This window comes from Cynoglossus semilaevis, chromosome 5 (assembly GCF_000523025.1).
Source record: "Cynoglossus semilaevis isolate Cse_v1.0 chromosome 5, Cse_v1.0, whole genome shotgun sequence".
Lineage (NCBI taxonomy): Eukaryota > Metazoa > Chordata > Actinopteri > Pleuronectiformes > Cynoglossidae > Cynoglossus > Cynoglossus semilaevis.
The window spans coordinates 6305140-6321400 of record NC_024311.1 but is presented as its reverse complement, the minus strand read 5'-3'; the positions used below and the strand labels follow the sequence as shown (position 1 = coordinate 6321400).

At 36.2% G+C, this 16261-nt stretch overlaps 1 long non-coding RNA gene across 1 annotated transcript in view; it reads left to right on the top strand.

Annotated features, from left to right (window-relative positions):
- The first annotated feature begins 204 nt into the window (after positions 1-204).
- LOC107988587 (uncharacterized) overlaps positions 205-16261 on the top strand; it is a 57282-nt gene continuing 41225 nt past the window's right edge. Inside the window, exons 1-2 of the long non-coding RNA XR_001760073.2 lie at positions 205-260; positions 1431-1661. This is a non-coding gene — a long non-coding RNA (uncharacterized LOC107988587). The remainder of the gene's footprint in view (positions 261-1430; positions 1662-16261) is intronic.

Below are 16261 nucleotides of genomic sequence, written 5' to 3'. Positions count from 1 at the left end.
TGTACCAGCGCTTTACACCTACAACCTAAATGTAGAATAAACACAAATTTATTTAACATGATCTTAAAAAGAGCGTTTTAAATAAATAGTTACATAAGAGATTAGGTAACACTGAGTTCGTTTCTAAAATTAAGTTGTAGTTTCTCAGGTTGGACCACAGAGGGCGCGATTAAATACACAGCCCACAACGCTGGTAAATATATACCGGAAGTGTTACCAAAAATGGGAACCGATCGTGACAGTGCCGGCAGGTTGATTACGTAAGTTTGTTTGTTGGTGACTGTTTAGTCATACACAGACCAATATTTGTTGTTAAACGAGTGTAAATGATACAGTGTCGTCAAAAACCCTCAATGAACCATTAACAGTGGCATAAATGAACAGTCAGCTGTTGAAATTATGCAGTGAAATGTAGTTTGGCAGATGTATTGTTTGTGTTGTCAATGTTTTTTTTTTTTTCTGCTTGCCTACATTTAGCTCTGCTGTTTTTAAATGTAAATATTGTACAGTATTATGACATTTTTCAGTGTCTACACTGAGGCTAGCATTGTTGTGGTATCATATCATTTTTTTGTTTTTGGTGCTGTACATGATGTTAAATAGAGAGAGACAAACAAATAAATGCATTTCAGCATTTGTTTGTATTTATTTATTTATTTTAAAAAGACAATACACATGTATTAGAATGGTGGTTTTGTTTTTCAAAATCTTTAATTATAGAAGAAATAAAAGAATTAAATTAAATGTTTTATGCTAAAATAGTGCTTTACAAACACATAAGCCAGTTAAAATTGTATTAGAATTTTAATTTATGTTGTGTATTTACAAATAATGTTATGGTTAGAAGTCAGAACAGCTACAGAGAAGCTGCTTTTTAGCTCAGTGTAACTTTGTTTTTGCAATTACACAATATTATCCATAACAATACTGACAACGACAGCTGTGAGCCATATTTTATGTAGTATACATAGCTGAAACATGGTGTGACTCTCGTCTTTAATGTCACTGTTTATTCACAAACCATTTAATTTGCTGCAAGGTATTTATGCACAAGCCAGTGTAGAAGTGTGTAATTGCTTGGAAAAAATTGTTAACGGAGTTAAACTCAAGTAGGTGAAAGTCACTCTAAGACACTACACAATTGATTCTGGCATTTTTGCATTCTGCTGGCTACAGGCAATTATGTGAATCAAAGGAATAGATTATGCTGTGGGGTTTTTTTTTTTGTTTGTTTGTTTTTGTTTTTTGTTTTTGTTTTTCCTAAATTCTACAGTGGTACTTTTTACTCGATACTTTTTAGCTCTAAAGAAACCAACCTTAATTGTAAAAATGTCTTTTCAAGGTTGTTATTAAACTATTTAACTTTATGTTTATTGCATGGCTGTGTGATTTTTTGTATTTTTACTCCATTGTTTTATATTGTTTTATAGCCACAAGACACCACTGGGTGTCCAGAAGAGGAACACCCTGGAATTTAAAAGCAGGCAGAAGGTGAACTACAGGGACTGTAACAGGGCAGACTAACAGTGGATGAAATGTGGGCAGACAGGCCTGGAGGATAAGCATCTGTAAGAATGAAGGTGGAAACAAGAGATGGAGGTCCCACTGATGGAGTGCCAGAGCTTCAGTACATCAGATGAATGGCTGCAGAGTCAAGTCCTGTAAGTACAATCCAGGGGCATATTGTGAAACTCTGATATGTGAGGATCTTAAAGCTCTGCCGTTGTTTAGCCAGTGTTCTGACTGTGTCCATGTCTACAGGCAGCATGGCCAGTAATAGCAGTGGAAACTGCTGTGTAGACAGATGTTCTATGACAATGTTGTCTCCTACCTTAACTCATCCAAATGTTGGCACTTAACACAGTCATCTCTGTTAAAAGGGAAAGGGAATTTTTAATTAAGTTATTTTATATTATTAAACTATATATATATATATATGTGTGTGTGTGTGTGTGTGTGTGTGTCTGTGTGTATAATGACTTGACTTCTCATGTTGCAATCATGGATGTTCACAAGTTCAACTTTTCAATATGGCAATAAATGCAGCAAGAATCATGATGCTTGGTTGTGCCAGGAGCAAGGTTCAGAAGGTCAGATTGAAGACAACAGTTTGCGTTTGTAATAACAAAACAACAACTCTCCAGGGCTTGAAAGTAGGTTGAGGCAGACGGACCGTTACAGGTCTTCTTTTATCGACTCTATACGTGTTGGCAGAGGCAATTTTTACAGTTGTTGGGATCACGGTCTGACATACCTTAAATCCTTTGTGTGTTTTAGTAAAGTGTGTGTTCAAGCATGAGAATGACACTGGACTACCCTTTGTTAGTGTGGTAACAACAATAGAGGATTATGGCAGTGATTAAAAATTACCTGTTGTAGATAAAAATTCAAAAAGTTAGAAATATATAATATATGAATAGAAATATACAGAAATATATAGAAATATAACGTCTTTGTGGGATTTGAACCTAAATGAGTCGCAAATCTCTTTCTGATAATTTGACACCTTTCATGAAGCAGTTTTTACCTAATGCAATTTGACCTTCCAAAAAAAGTCATTGACATTATACACTTATTACCTTTGTCAGTGTCAGAGGAAGCACTTATATTTACAGAAGAAAAACAAGTTTCTGCTCTTATTTAACAATTCACTTACTGTATAATGACAGACGTATCCTAGCAACACTCAAGTACATGAAACGTGACAGTAGATCATTTTGCCATCAATGGTCAAAGAGCACAGACACAAATTCACCACTGTGGTTCTCCAGTCCATTCACTCTTTTAAAGTCACAGCTCTCTCCTTTACCATCCTGTCTTATTTCTACCTTCATCTGTGCCTTTGCTCTGATGTTTGACCTCTGTCATCTTCCTGTCGTTACTCTCGAGCTGGGTGTCGACAGCTTTTACACTTTAGGATGTGTGATGATATAGTACAGTTTGCAGTTTTAGCAGCAGATCTTGTAAGGATATGAAAGACCCTTACGGGTCCCTGCTGTTTTTCAGGTTTGAATCTTATATGCATTTTATGTCTCGCACAATGTCAAAAAGATCTAAAAGATTATACTACAGACCAGTGAGTCATGTGTGAACAGTGATACTGCTTCAAGCATCATGTTAGGTGCCTTATGGTGGTCCAACAAGATCTTATCCAAGCGCTGACCTCTTGTAGGCATAATAGTCAAACATTTAACAAACAAGCTCAAACAAAGCCCTGTCATGTAAATAGAGTTTAAATATTGCAGCAGAATCAGGAGCTGATAAAAGCATGTTTTTGTTTTTTTCTTAATGACAAAGAAAGTAGAACATTTGTGCTGTTTTATATCCACTGCGGAAGTTAAATAGCATCAACTCATTCTGCAAAGCCTCAGGCAATCATCACATGCCTGACCCAATACAGATTAACTTTACTAGCTTGGTTTATATAACAAGAATGTCATGATATGGATTCTTCAGTGCATTAAACTGGCTGACATTATAGACTATGGACAAAAAAGCTAAATTGTTACATCCTCACTCTGTACACGTGTGAGATGTTAGCCATTGATTCTGAAACACAGGGGAATGAAAAGGGGAATGTGGACCTCATCAAGGTCTTTCCTTGACTCTACTTCCTTCACATAAATGCCACCAAAATAACAACCCTGACCGACCTCTTGGGTCTTCATATTTAGCTGCTTAGAAGCTTATAAATACCACTATCTACATCACCGGAGAATAAGGACTGCACAGGATGTGACAAAATGTTCATACTCATCCTGTCAGAATGTGTACACATTCCCTTAATTAATTAAATAGGACACCGTGAAGAATGCTTGATGACAGCGTTGTGGCATGAAAAACCTTTAAAAGACTGATGTGCTAGAGAGGTGAGACAGAAAACAGCTCAATAAAATGGTTAAGACGTTAGCTTCATCCAGGACTGAGCTCTGGGTGGGTGTGAGAGGAAGATGTTAGCCAAGATGTCATCAATCTTAGACAACTTCTCTTATTCCCTTGCATGAAACTGTAGCAGTGACATTTGCAACTGACTGCTGTTCCAAGTGTACATTCATGTCTGTAGCATTGAATTCAGTGTCACAGCTTTTCTTTACCCTGACGCAACTAAATGTGTGAATCTTTAAACAATAATTTTAGAGTATAATAACTCTCTGATTTATTTATTTTATTTTTTTATAACGTTATACTGAAGCTAGCCAATACATAAAATACACCTTAGCATTAATGTGACTTCTGGTGCTGCATGGTTTTGATTTAAGTTGTGTAACAAAGTTACACAATTTAAAGTAGTATATAGTTCCACTTGCCATACAAAACAGTTTATTAGACTCCACATAAGACAAATCATAAATTATCACACGGCCATTAATGCAACACCCCTGCGGATTAGGGTCCCTGGGGGTCTGGCTCTGCTGTCCTTATGGTAGGTGCACATGTGAGGAGGTCATGCCAGAAATAAAAGATGACGTACCAAGCTGATGATTTTACCACAATTATTTAACGCAACACAAAAAGAGAGTACGCTGCCACCGCAAATACACAGAGATGTTTTTTTAACACTATGCTTTCTGTTATGTTTTACTTGAATATCAGCAAAATTACAATATTTATCACCTAATGTGTTCAGAAATGCTAGCTGAGATTTATTTGAGAGCCAGATGCATCATCAAAAGAGCCACATTCTGACGCCTGATATATATATGTGTGTGTGTGTGTGTATACTGTATATATATGTATATATATATATGTGTGTGTGTATATATATGCACCAACTATGTGTATATAAATACATACATAAACATATTATGTATATTTAAATATAAACCCTTACCAGGTGTCTTAATCGGCCCAGATCCAAAGAATTCAGCAGTTTAAAAAAACAAAAAAAAAAACAGGTTTCTAATTCAAAGAAACAGCCATTATACGTATTAGATGTGTCATAAGTAAAAGCTGGCATAATTTAATCACACCCATTGCCAAACTGGAAACAGTTGCAGCTTGTATCCTGCAAATGGAATTTGGCAACCAAGAGCATTTGAATATTGGTCCCGTAGTGGAAGACAAAATTAGAAAAGACAATAAGAAAATAAGTTGTCAGAGGAGCAGTGACAAATGGGCTGTAACTGAGGCGGATTAGCAGAATATGGGGGCAGCCTAACTGACTCTTATCATGGGCCACATTGATGGTGATCTGCAGTGCCTTCTGCTGGAGGGTACAATGCTCTAACCCTTTAGAACAAATTCAACAAAAAACAATTACAGCCATAAATGTAATAATATTATTAATGTTCATCGCAAACTGGCCAGCTTTCCTTGTGCTCCGTCTTGGAATTAACTAAATGAACAAAAACAATAAAGAAATAAATGTATTCTGTCACAGAAAAAACTTTAAATTAAACCAGAACTGCAACTTTTGTATCCCATTTTTATGTTATTTTTATATTGTGCAAGGTACTTGTAAATGTTTGAACGCCGTATGGCTTGGGGTGTAGGCTATGGGGGGCGATTTCAGAAACAGCCACAGACTTGGCTTGTCGGTGCTCAATAGACTTCAGACTTAACTTGGACTCTGGCTTGGACCTGCACAAAAAGACTTGTAAAAATCTCTGCTGTGATGGGAGGGTGCAGGAATCAAGATGGTTAGAACTGACACAAAGGCACACTAAATAATAACAGCATGATATGAGCTTTCATTACAGGTGATGATAAAGATAAAGAGAAGTTAAAGAAACAAACAAGATTTTCCGTGTTTATCTGCAGCTATAATACCTTGTACTGCTTGTACGTGCTTTGCACGGATTTAAAATGTTTAAGAGATTGATTACCTCCTGAGTCACACTGATGATGAATGACATGGCCTGACTTATGGTCTCTTTTCAAACTTCTACAGAATGGTTATAAAATGCAAGTGAATTCAGAGTGGACCTAAAGGTTAATTGAACACGTCTGATCCATAATCCTTCATTTTGTTGTATTAGTAACAAGTAAACACTTAGACTTAACTGGTGTTTAGCTGTTGTTTGAGTGAATATGCAGTCTATCCCTTTTCCTCATTGATAATCTTTAATTTGTATTTTCTTTTATAATACAGATAAAGATCTATTTATTTTTATGTTATATTTAATGGATCATACATAATATATGCGTTTTATATAAACACAAACTGTATTATTCAGGAACACTGGTAAATCTATTAGATTCTAATAAGGATTACACTACAGCCCATTACTCACACATCCTTACAACACACTAAGGTGCACTTCTGTTTCCATCACACATCTGTCAGAACCATTCACATGCTGCAGGCAAAGCAGCCAGGAGCAATTTAGGGTTAAATGTGTTGCCCAAGGACACATTTCTCAGGAGCAGCTGTGCACACTTAAAGATGAACAAAAGACATGAATAAAAATAGTCCGTCAGTCTTACGACCGTCTTTATTAAGTCATTTTTCCCCCTGTGTTTTTGGTTTCTAACACTTTATTCTGTCTTGTCCTCCTAATCCTGACTTTCCTCTCCGTCCAATAACAAAAGTGCACTTTTACTCTTTTTGTTACAATGGATTAAATACAGCTCTCACGTTTTTACATAAGAAACTTTTCTTAAGTGGCCTTTCACATTTTTGTTCTACTTGGCTTTATCTTCACTCCCTGCTTACTTTGGCTGTCTCTCATATGAGAGAGTATTTTGTCAGTTAATGTTTTTATTTGGACTCTTGTTCTTCTTGCCTCCTGTTATTTGTAGCTTGCCATAAAGACTTCTCCTGGCGTTCATGTCCACAGCTGTACTCTGTTTGTTACTGATGTGCTGGTAAATGTTAGTTTCCTGATACTGTTACTTTCCTCCTGAATGATTCTTTTCTTTTTCATATGATGTACCCATGCTTCTATTTTGAAACATACTGTGCATTTGTAGATCCATTTAAATGAAACCCTTATTCTTAAAATTCTTAAAATTCTTCATTTATAACCCTTGACATTGAGTTTCGGAGTAAGTCTGCGTTTAGAACAGCACTTGGAGTTAGTTCTTATGGATGGGAACTTATAATGCGCTCAGTTTGGACTTTAACTTCCATCAGCAATGACTGTTTTCTCCGCTGCTACAAGCTTTCAGCAGCTGTCAGAAGAAAACATCCACATCAGTTGGTAAAATGACTTTCACTTAGACAGTGATAAACGAGAGCTGCACCGAACCAACCACATGCTTTACTAAATCAGTGGATTCGATTAATGACTTGAATGCACCAAAATCTAAAATTCATCGGTCAACTTGTCAGCTTAGTGTGATTGAACTGTCACTGTGAAGAAAGAAAGCACGATAAGAACAAAAAAAAATATCTAAAGATGGTTGTTACTAGTGAAACAAAATGCTGAGTATGGCAAACAGTGAGTAAGACACAGAAGAAGTGCACACTCAGGTTTTATTTTAAATACATTTCAGAGCTAATGTGATGCTGGCCTGCTGTCACATTAAACGGTGCATGTGCATATTTCAAATTTAAGGAAGTGCATGTAACTTTCATAAGCAATATGAAAGCCCAGACCTTACTCAGCATATTTATCAGTAACACATAGGGAAATAAGATGCATCAGTTACAGTAACTCCAGCGTCAGCTACTGCTCGAGTTTCTGGTTCTGGTTAATAAAGCAGTGAACTAGATGCCTGTTATGGAAGGAAGGATCTTCGTGGGAGATGGAAAACCATCCTGAGCAGTTTTCCTGCTGGGATACGGGCTAAATTTCCCCAGTGGATGATCGACTAATAAATGCAATCTGTTCAGAAGGAGCCAAAAGTGGGACACACTTCTATGATACCCTCTTCTACAGGCAGTCCATTCAACCCCTTGCCTGAGTCAGGCTAAGAAGTAGGGGCAGATGTGAGGCTTAAAAAGGAGAGATACCAGAGGAGTGTAAAGCTGAGAAAAGAGCAGGGTTATAAGGAAAATGTTAATGATCTTTCAGATATGTGCCAAATGAAGGCAGTGGCTTCTGTTAAAAAGGTCCTAAGTTTAAACAAGTGCACAGAGTTGTGGATGATGCTCAAAGTTTCACATGATGAGCAGATACACCATAAAGAAATGTTTAGTCATTCTGTCATTCCTGCATGAGTGATGGTGTGGATATTCACAGAAGCAATCAAATCATTGGAATAATGCAGGGTCATCATTAACAGGTCACCAGTACAGGGCAGCACCACTTATTAACTAAAACAAACATTGATATTTACCATAAACAATTAGACACCAAGCTTGTGTTTCCACTTATTGCCACTTACTACAGTATCTATTTGATTTCATCTTAGTTGCTTTGTAACAAAAAACTGAAGTAATGAATCATATTACTTAATTAGTTCATTGCAACGGACAGCATTTTAGTATTTTTATCGTCACATTCACAGCTTCATATTGAAATGCATGCAACAACATTGGCCCTAACAACTTGAAAAGTTGCACTTCGGTCACAGTGTTTAGTTTCTATAAATACAACTGTGTATTTCTTTATAGTGCTCATGATGCTGTACCTAACAACATGCTGAGACCATTATATATCCTGGGTCTTTCAAACATCTCTGCGGTTCCTTTGTGAAAAGCCAACCCTACAGGTCTGTGCAGGAGCTTATTACAACCCCTATAGGTTTTATTGGCAGGTGACCTCTAACTGCCACAGTAATAATGGCAGCAGAGAAAGCAGTGAAGTAACAGAGTAATAAAGTCTAGAATGTTTTATGAGGATGGATGGATGGATTGATTTGTGCTTTGACAATTTAGTGATACTCTAAAAATAAAGACTAGTTTCCAGTGTGTAAGATGAATTAAGACTTAATGTGCTGTAAGTGATATTTATCGCTTTATCTTGGTATTAATTCAATTATTTTTATTAGTTTTAGCTGGTGCTGTAAAACTTTATGCCGGAACTACTAGATGCAACTGGATATTAGGGTTTGTGAAAATATATTGGTTGTTGTTCAATGAATTTCAGAGGAAAACTCACGGGAAAGAGAATTGGATTGAGATCAGCCCTTATGGTATTGCATTGTTTTTTTCAGGAGTTTTTTTTATTATTTTTTTATTTTTTATTTTTTGCAAAGCAATATTTTTCTTTCCTGACTTTGCCTGGATGAGAGTATTCTTAGAACTGAGAGCAACCAGGGAGAAAAGGCTCCAATTGTAGAGGCACTTTATCAACTGTGAAGTGGAGATGATTCAATTTGGATGCATCCCAAATGTTCAACCACAACATTATTTATTAATTATCTAATTTTGTATTTTTTGTTTTCCTTAACACATTTTTTTTTACATTCTTGAAATTTATACCATTCTTAATACATGCAAATTTAAAGGGCACACAAAATTGAATTTTTTACTTATGGTTATATCACACCCATACACACACACATATGCATGTATGTATGTATGTATATAAATTGCATATCTATAAATGCATGTGTTTGTATGTATTAGATAGGCAGATAGACAGACATACAGTATATACATAGATACTGTATATAGATAGACAAAGATATTCAAAACACTTACCATTAGGTCCACAGGATCTTCAGTTATTCTTCATTTATGTCATTTCGTTGAGCCTTGGCAATGTAGCACTTCGTGTTTTCACATATTTGGTGATAATGACAATGACTATTTCTTTTCTGTCATACTGAGTACAAATGGCTCATTCTTTCCAACATGTTCTGCTAATGATTTCACCCAGCTGTGCACATTATGGTTCCATCTAGGAAACAATCTGGAACAATTACATTATCTCAACTGGTTTTTTTATTCTTTTTGTTTTTTTCTAATTCACTGTATCTCTTTCATATGGCACTAGTTTTTCTTCATTACAAGTGACTGATAAACCAGCAGGGGTGAGGACAGGGTGTCTTTAGTTCCCAGTGCCTCAGAAGTTTTTTTCCATTCCATTACTGTCCAACACAGGCCATTCGTTTTCAGTATTCTTCATGTAAATCACTGACTTATAGTTAGTGTGGTAAGAGGTCTCACCTTTTTAAGACAGCTAAGATATTTTTAAAAACATTTCTCTGCATGCCCTTGGGCCTTAACCAAGGTCTCAACTGGGGATTGTTGGATCCAGTCGTCAAGATTTTGCTAAATATTGACCAAATTTCTAAAGCCAGTTTATGAAACATATTTGACAGGCCTGGTAACAAAAAAGGCCTGATCTATCACAAAACTGGAATCACTAATACTTAATTCATCCCCATGGAGATATTGTTCCTAGGTTTTAAAAAAAGCAAGTTTTTGCACAGCGTACTGTAACAGGATGCAGCTACTGGTTGTAAAACATTAAATTCAGCTCATCATATCAGCTGTTTTAAGTTTTATGTTACATTCAAAGAGAACTAGTAAAATAAACAACACAGGAGCAGTGACCTTAGAAAGCTGTGGTGATTTTTTTTTTTTTTTTTTTTTTAATGCTTGCTGAACACATCACAGTGCCACTAGGGCCAGGATTCACATGGCAGTCCTCCAATTACAAATCTGACTCTTAATCCACTCTGCCACTGGCTACTGGATTTAAGTTTTTGCACAGAATTCCATTTCAAATTTTATGTTAATTTTATTATTATTATTAAAGATCAGCTGCACTGCATTGCCTGAGTCCAATTTAGGGTTATTTAATTTCTTTCTTTAGGGGAGCAGAATATTTATTGCACTTCAGGTTGCAGAATCAGCACTGGCAGAACTTCAGGTTGCAGTAGATGTATCAAAAGCACTGAAGTGGTTGTTAGTCATATCGTGTTTAATGTTAGTAATACAGTCTTACAGAGACACGTTAATGTCAGGGTTCATAATGAATTATAAAATCACAAGCTACAACCTGGTGACTAAGGTTCAGGTGTATGATGATTATACCTTTTTTCTTTAACCTGACGTTTTGGGTTCAAAATGAGGATGTCAAATCACAAGTGTAAATGAGACTTTTAGGATCTACTTGAAAAAGCCCTTATTTTTAGGTTGTGAGATTGGCTTTTGTAAAACTCTTGGCAGTAAAACCACCATTCTCAGGGTTATTAATTAACATTTGACAAATGCATACTTCAGTAAGTGCTTGGTGTTAGCACTGCTTGACCTCAGCCCACCTCTGGATGTGATTAATCATGTTGCTGTAATTGATAGACTGGGGAATAGAGGCTTGTTTTCCGGAACTGTTTCTGCTTTTCCAACAAGAAATAGTTTTGTTTTGTGTTTTTTTTTAATGAAAGATATGCATCACATTTTATTTTATTTAAAATGTATATCCTATTACCTTTTGAGTTCAGTAAGAGTAGATGACATTTTAACCAGACAGACTGCCAGATTCCTACTCTAAATATCTAAGAGAGTCATTATCTAATATCTAAGATAGACATTTTATGCAGCAAGTCTCCTTCAAAACAGTTGTTTAAAGTTATATTCCATAGTAAATACTGCATGCTACAAACCTATATCAAACAGAAATCTTTGAAGCACAGTTTGTGCTGTGTTAATGCTAGGCTAACTGACTGACTTGTTTAAAGACCGCCTGTTCGATTCCCTTAGATAGGAAAAGAAGTAATGAAGCCAGCCGATGGTTTTCCATCTGGGTGGGATTGAGTGAGGATTTCTTTAGAAGCGGCATCACTCTTGCCTGATTGAAGGTAGATGGAAATGTACCTGACGCAAGTGATGCATTGATCACACTTGTGACTGCTGGGCAAAGCGAAGAGGTTATGGCTTGGACGAGAGTTTTGGAACTGGGTCCTGTGCGCAGGTGGTAAGACGGCGCCCAGTGAGGCATAAGGATACCTCGCTTTCTGTGAGAGGCTTGAATGATGCAAGTGTTGCGCCATTGTCTGGATAAGACAGGGATGGCCAAGTAAAAGGGCTGCTACATGTATACCGTATGTTAATTAATATACATACGTGTGTGTATGTATATAATTTGTCTATTATAAACCATCATTATACCAATTGTGCACTTAAATGATACCAGTGAAATTATAATTTGTAGTTTGTACTGTTGACATTCTTTCTATTTTATAACTATTATTGTAACTGGCAGTGTTATAAAAGTTACTGTCACTGCTACTACTGTTACTGGGGCCAGCTACTGTTTAAAATGGACAGAAGAAACAACATAAGATCAAATGAGCTTTGAAAATTGTCCACACTTTCTATGCTACTCTGCAGATACCAGAATATTGTTAATTATTGCGAACAGTGTTTCAAAGTAAGTAAGCAGCATTTAGCCCTAATGGTGGAAGAGGATTACCAGCATTAACAGCAGCAATGGAAAAGACAGCTCAGGCACAGTTGAGACTAATTGCACTAATATACAAAGGTTCAGGCATTGCATCCATTGTCCAACAAAAATAGATCATGGCTTTAAGATGTTGTTACTGAGGCACAAAAGCCTCTCGGTTCTCTGTTCTCTCCAAATATAAGCCATTAACTTCTCTCCACCTATATCAAGTCCTTCCGACCTGCTCCTGAAGAGCTACACTAGTCTGCAGCTTTCACTATGATGGCCTCAGGCAATGCTGATGCAGTGAAATGTTCTGTGAAAATGCTTGGGAGAATCCCCTACAACTCTTTCCATCAATAGGAAGATTTTTTTTCCCCACTTAGAAGTCGACACCGCAGGGAATCAACTCCGGTGAATTTCATTACTACAAGCAACAGAGTAGCCTTTAAATCTTCAGCAAGGATATTAGCTGCAACCTTTACTTTTATCTACTTATCATTTGAAAGGAATAGTCCATCCTTAAATTATACACTTTAAGAGAGTTTTTTGGGCTTGTAATTCGTGCATGCTCTTCAGAGTCGATACAGAGATACAATGTGACCGGGACGTACTTTTAATTTGTTCCTGAGACTATCGCATTTCTCTTCCCTTTGTCAGAGAGACTTTAGAGTGACCTTTTTAAATATCCAAGTGCAGCCCCTGAGCTTTAATTGTAGGTTTTGTTTTTTAACAGGAACAAGTAATCAAGGTAACTGGTAGATAATTCAACCTTGGAGTGTAATGTTCTTGGCACCGCTGTAAGGCAGGCATGAGTTGTGTTTAGCCTTTTCCTCCCCAGTAATTCCTCCTACACTATGAGGTGGAATTGATTGGGGAAAATGTCAAGTCAGTCAAGCTTTTCTCACAGCTGTGTATTAAAGACAAGAGAGCTCCAAGCTGATTGGGTGTCCGTCACCGCTACAGGTATCTGCACACATCTATGGCTAATATATACACATAGTTGAAATGAATCGTGCTTCACTGCAGTTACACTGAGAAATGAATAATCTCAGTGGTCATTGAGTGAAGGTTGGCTACACCCTGGACACTTCACCCGTCCATTCCAGGGCCAAAAATATTCCATAATACTGTATGATCATTTTAGAGCAAGAGTCTCAAACTCAAATGAGCAGCAAGCTACTGTTGCCACCTTTTTTTAAATTGCCACCTCAGTGTTTGATATTCAGTACAAAAAAATGAGATATTTTTAAAATGGAGGTTTTTGTAAATATAAATAATGAATAATATTAGAGAAAAAAAGATGGTATTCTTGTTAATTTTTCATTCTTAAATGACTAACTAGTATTTAGTAATTCAAATAAATAAAAATAAATAATAGAAAAATACTGTAACATTATTGCAAAATTATTGTAATATAGTCAGAGACTAGATGTAAAAAAGTCCCCAGGCCAGTGGTTTGACACCACTGTTTTGAAGTGTCCAATCAGCCTAATCTATAGATATCCCTATATTTGGGTGCAGGAGGAAAGCTTTTTCTTGCTGTAGTGCCCAAAAGAGCCATGAGGTAAGACAATGTCTGTGTCTATTGATAGATTAAACTGTGCAACATGCAAAACAAAAGAAGTGAATCACAATATTTACTTTAATGTCTCTTACATGATTTATGTTAATTTATTAATGTTGTTTACAATTTCAGTAATTTTTCAAGTTGGTTTCATTAAATCTGATAAAATTGTCTTGTGTGAGAACGTGGTGTCAAAAGCTGCTGCAGTATGTTGTTGTTGTTATCTATATCTACAAGTGCAGACCATAACTGGCACGACCTGTCACACAAAACTTTACTGTCATGAAAAACACAAGAATGAAACCAAGTCTTCTCGACTGACATGTCGGGTGCAAGTTTACCCTGACACTGCTGCTGAGACAAAAAAAAATCTAAAGTCATTGTTGCTCAGTTATTTATCTTGAACCAAAGTTACAGTTACTAAGTTGTGTCTCTGAGTTATAAAAGACCAGGCAATCTTTGTAAGTCACGCTGTACCTTCTTGTCAGCCAAGGTTCTTTGCTGCTAGACCAAGATAAAAGGACTGGCACTTACTTTCCAATTTGTATATCATCTCGACAGGACAGTATGCTTCCTTCACAAAATCTAATGGAGTAAAATAAATTAATACTTTGAAGTATGTCCTTTCTCCTTTGCTCTTTAGTTGTCATGCACAGAGGAGGAGGATTCTGCAGGATGAAGTAAACAGTGAGCTGTGTTTAGGCTGTAATAAGTCTCTAAAGGTCAAGACTCACAATTAATAAAACCTTACAAACAGATAATCAGAGAAAACAGGAGGAGTGTAGGTTTATTTACAGTGTCATTATTTTCACTCTCAAGTTTTTGAGTAATGTCTGATAATCTGACCTTATAGTATTGACATGGTTTCTGTGCAGCAATCAAAAATATGTCATGTATAATTGGTTCAAGACCCAGTAACACATTCTGCAGCACATCCAGAGAAGGTATTGTTTTACCTTTGTGTATTGTGTAGTTAAATTCTACAAACTCTCAAACCACCTTATCTGATAAAATGCAGGTCCTAATTTATTGTAGGAAGATAGTTTCTGGGATTTTAAATGAAAAAAATATTATTATTATTATTAAAGTATTTCACACTAAGGACTTTTTAGAACAACCTAAAATGTTTGTGTTATTTTTGAAGGGAACCATGTAATGAACGACATGAGACATCATATCATACATCTTTCTGCCAGACGTGGCTGGAACTTTTTCATAAAAACAGAAAATCTGGTAAAGCAGCTTGGTACAAAAATGCTTTTTGCACTTTTTCTATCATTACTACCAAACTTTTTGAAAATGGTAAAAAGTTGTCCAATTAAAACTTAATCTGATTTTCCATTTACGACCTGTTCCATCATTAATGGTTAAAGTCACAGAACACAAGTAAACCAGCAGCAGACAAACGCGCACGCAGTTCCCACTGGACCACTTCGGTTCTTCCAAGACTCACTAATTAATTCAGCTTTTCTTCATAATACATGTATATTCAGCATGACAATCCTCAGACATGATCACACTGTCGGTGCCAGCTGGCCTTGAATCCACAGAGTTCTCTGCACTGCCTGAAGGACCTCACAGTTTGTTAACACAAGATGAAAAGAATGTGTGTTAACACTCACTACAGTGGAAAATAACAAGTATATCTATCAATTTAATTTTTTTTAGAGCTCCGCCTGAAATCAACTCCAGCCCCTCTGCTACCTGATGCAGCTTACTAATAACAGCTAGAGATTTACATCATTAATTCATGAGTGGTATTTGCTGGCGGCTGCAATGTGTTGATGCCTCAGAGGAGGGTAATTAATGAGCAGATAGATCTGTTTCCATGCAGTACAGGGCCCTATACAGTGGTGTCAGGAGAGACAAGATGGCAGGCGATGCTCATGAGAATGCTGCAATTTATTATAACTGTAAAATGAAGATGTATGTTTACTCTACTTGAGTTTTAAAAATGCAAACTATATGGGTTTGGGGGTAAACTTCCCCTTTAAAGGATTATTGTAGTTATTTATTTTGAATTGAAAGATTCTAATTGCCCACACAAGCATCTTAGCTTTTATTTAATTTATTTTAATACATTAGAAGTGTAAACAGGAACTGCTTTGCACCATTAACGATACAATCATAAGAGCAGTAACCTTAAGTTATATTCAGTGTTATTTTCAGTAGCCTGCAGATACAGTATGCCATTTTGACCTGACAACATTCGGTTAAAGAACACTTACAATCTATGAAAGGCTGATGTAAATTCAGTGCACTTCAATAAATATAAAGATAAACATCATACATTAGCAGGATAAAGAACCCTTTAGTGTTTGTCTGTAGACACAGTTTGAGCCATGATGAGACTTTACATGAGACTAGTTAATCTTGTTAATTAAATTTGAAAGATTAATCAGATTAATAAAATATTTTGAACTCATACAGATGCATATTGTGTATTCAATAATCAATTTATCTTTGCTTTAAT